We start from the raw sequence: 4,144 nt of genomic DNA on the forward strand, positions 1-4,144 counted from the left end.
GAACTTTGTCTTTGTAATCCATTCTATTAAGCGATATCTTCAGATCACTGAGGATAAGAGGTGCATGATAGTACATTTTCAGTGAGCCTAAAAGACAATAGGAAAAGAAGTCATCACAAAACTTTTGACTTTTTGATGATGCTGTTTATTTTACTTATTTCTTTTATTTTTGAGGTCATAATTTAATCACATTTACTCTGCCCTTCCCTCTCTCTAAACTTCCTATATTATGTGATGCTTCCAAAATGCTATTTTCAATTGGGTACTCCCTCTGATTAGTGCAAACCAACAATGAAAAATGGTTTATGGTTTTGAGGTTTGGATTTTCACTTCTCAAACAGCCACCCCTCTATACAGGAAGGCATGGGGAAATGGCCTCAATTGTTGACTTGAGATGACCAAGGTATTGCATTCTGGTATAGCACCTTTTTAATCTTATGCTGAGTAAGCTACCTGACATCCTGGGGCTTCTGGGTTTTCATCTGTATAATGTAAAATGTGGATAAAATCAACCATGTTGGTGTGTTAGTGTTCCCATTCCTCCTCTGGCGGTCCTGTCTGGCTACTGATGACAGTTATACTAGGTCCATATTGGCAAGTATAGCAAAATAGCATACTACAGAATTCTTGTAAGAATTAAAATCCCACACACGGAGTATGCAGCACACATTCTGACACATGTCACTCAAAATTCGGGACCTGTTTTAGTCATTGTGAGTTTTAACACTTGACATCATAAGTCATTGACTTATCATCTGGGGAGTATGGTAGTCACTTGATAAATGTATACCTTAGCACACGGATGACTTTTTTTTAAGAGAGTGATTTTTCATAAGCAGTTTTGAAAGGCTTTTAAATGATCCTATTTAGAAACTAGAGCCTTAGCTGTTCAACTTTATAGCTCTGTGACCCAGAGTCTTTGTGTTTTAGTTTCATCTTTGGTAAAATGCCATCATCAACTCATAAGGTTCATGTGAGGTTAAATGAAACTGTTTGTTATAGGCCTTAATATGAAACCCAGAACAATCTATAAGTTTAGCAAAAGCCAACAATGATAAAGACATAATAGACCTGGCCCTTGAAATCTACTTGATACTCCCTTTGTGTAATGTTTTGAAAATTGACATAAAATTACTAAAATGAACACACAGAATATGAAAAAATACTTTTGTAATCAAGCAATTACTATAATGTAAGCATTTTATACTTTATAGACATCACTTTGATCATCATAGCATCACCACCAAGCTTAGAGATTATAACTATGCACTTTTAAAAAGCATATAAAATATTCTATTTCAAAAGAATGAGCCAAGACTACACAACTTAATAATGAAGATAATAAAAGTCAGAATTGACCCTAAGCCCAAGATCGTATGACACCAAAATCTCTTATCTTTTCACTGTTTATTCTGTATTTATCAACTTATTTACTGAATTAGCTAGTTGCCATTGTCTAGAGAGAAATGTCCTAAGGATGAGTTAGAAAACAAGTGAATTCAAGAAAGAAAAAAAAATTTGAAAAGCTCCTGGGCCTCAAGTCAGTCCTGTTTCAAAGTCTCTAGCAGAGCACTTACACCAGTTGCCTCAACTACATTGCGTATTAATTTAAGGATCTATGCCTAGTACTTAGTTAGAATGTTAAGAAATTTGATTTCTTTAGCAGTATGTGGAATACTCTGGCTTCTTTTGTTTTTATTTATTTATTTACTTACTTAGTTATTATTTTTAATTCTAATGCCTTCCTTTCTAACTTTTCACTATAGGTTAGTGTCTGTCACTGCTGTCTCTCCCCACTGTAAATCTGTTTATTTCAACCTACTGTAATGCCTGCACTGCTATTAACAATTCCATTGCCTCTTATCAAATACAGAGTAAGAGATAAAAATAACAGCCCACAAAGGTTCATCCAGAAGTGCTTCGCGACTGTGCCAGGGATTATCAGGGTACCGGAAGCATGTCGTCCCTGCAGCTGCTCGGAGCTCCCTTCCTGTGTGTTCTGCTCTGGGCCTTTTGTGTTCCTGGTTCCAGGGCCCAGGAGCATGGGGCTGGTGTCCACCATGGCAGCGTGGGCCTGGACAAGAGCACAGTGCACGACCAAGAGCACATTATGGAACATCAGGAAGGTGTCATCAACCAGCCAGAGGTGGTCTCCACAGGAACTACAGCTCCATTATTTCAAAATGCATGATTATGATGGCAACAGTTTGCTTGATGGCTTAGAGCTCTCAACGGCCATCACTCACCTGCACAAGGAGGAGGGGAGTGAGCAGGCCCCACCCATGAGTGAGGATGAGCTCATCAGCATCATAGAGACAACAACAAGAACAATGACGGCTACATCGACTATGCGGAGTTCACCAAGTCGCTGCAGTAGGCGGCTGGCCCTTTCCTGCATGCACACGTGACCCTTGCTAATGTGATGGACATTCTGGTAATGAGAAGCAGCTTATTTCTGTCTGCTGCTGAGCGCTGGTAAAGCCTGTGGCAGTCTGTGAGACTGGGGTAGGAAGAAGCCACAAAGAATACAGAGAGAAACACCACCGGAACCTGAAGGAAACAGACCGGATAAACAGTTCTCTGCACCCAAATCCCGTGGGAGGGAGAGCTAAACCTTCAGAGAGGCAGACAAGCCTGGGAAACCAGAAGTGACTGCTCCCTGCACACACATCTCGGACGCCAGAGGAAAAAGCCAAAGACCATCTGGAACCCTGGTGCACTGAAGCTCCCGGAAGGGGCGGCACAGGTCTTCCTGGTTGCTGCCGCTGCAGAGAGCCCGTGGGTAGCACCCCACGAGCGAACTTGAGCCTCGGGACCACAGGTAAGACCAACTTTTCTGCTGCAAGAAAGCTGCCTGGTGAACTCAAGACACAGGCCCACAGGAACAGCTGAAGACCTGTAGAGAGGAAAAACCACACGCCGGAAAGCAGAACACTCTGTCCCCATAACTGACTGAAAGAGAGGAAAACAGGTCTACAGCACTCCTGACACACAGGCTTATAGGACAGTCTAGCCACTGTCAGAAATAGCAGAACAAAGTAACACTAGAGATAATCTGATGGCGAGAGGCAATCGCAGGAACCCAAGCAACAGAAACCAAGACTACATGGCACCATCAGAGCCCAATTCTCCCATCAAAACAAACATGGAATATCCAAACACACCAGAAAAGCAAGATCTAGTTCCAAAATCATTTTCGATCATGATGCTGGAGGACTTCAAGAAAGACGTGAAGAATTCCCTTAGAGAACAAGTAGAAGCCTACAGAGAGGAATCGCAAAAATGCCTGAAAGAATCGCAAAAATCCCTGAAAGAATTCCAGGAAAACATAAATAAACAAGTAGAAGCCCATAGAGAGGAGACACAAAAATCCCTGAAAAAATTCCAGGAAAACATAAATAAACAAGTAGAAGCCCATAGAGAGGAGACACAAAAATCCCTGAAAGAATTCCAGGAAAACACAATCAAACAGTTGAAGGAATTAAAAATGGAAATAGAAGCAATCAAGAAAGAACACGTGGAAACAACCCTGGATAGAAAACCAAAAGAAGAGACAAAGAGCTGTAGATACAAGCTTCACCAACAGAATACAAGAGATGGAAGAGAGAATCTCAGGAGCAGAAGATTCCATAGAAATCATTGACTCAACTGTCAAAGATAATGTAAAGCGGAAAAAGCTACTGGTCCAAAACATACAGGAAATCCAGGACTCAATGAGAAGATCAAACCTAAGGATAATAGGTATAGAAGAGAGTGAAGACTCCTAGCTCAAAGGAACAGTAAATATCTTCAACAAAATCATAGAAGAAAACTTCCCTAACCTAAAAAAAGAGATACCCATAGACATACAAGAAGCCTACAGAACTCCAAATAGATTGGACCAGAAAAGAAACACCTCCCGTCACATAATTGTCAAAACACCAAACGCACAAATAAAGAAAGAATATTAAAAGCAGTAAGGGAAAAAGGTCAAGTAACATATAAAGGGAGACCTATCAGAATCACACCAGACTTCTCGCCAGAAACTATGAAGGCCAGAAGATCCTGGACTGATGTTATACAGACCCTAAGAGAACACAAATGCCAGCCCAGGTTACTGTATCCAGCAAAACGCTCAATTAACATTGATGGAGAAACCAAGATA

General features: G+C 40.8%; 1 pseudogene; it reads left to right on the forward strand.

Moving 5' to 3' along the window:
- The first annotated feature begins 1,957 nt into the window (after window positions 1-1,957).
- Mcfd2-ps1 (multiple coagulation factor deficiency 2, pseudogene 1) lies at window positions 1,958-2,377 on the forward strand (annotated as a pseudogene).
- Window positions 2,378-4,144: the final 1,767 nt, after the last annotated feature.

Source organism: Rattus norvegicus, chromosome X (genome assembly GCF_021556685.1).
Source record: "Rattus norvegicus strain SHRSP/BbbUtx chromosome X, alternate assembly SHRSP_T2T, whole genome shotgun sequence".
Classification (NCBI taxonomy): Eukaryota; Metazoa; Chordata; class Mammalia; order Rodentia; family Muridae; genus Rattus; species Rattus norvegicus.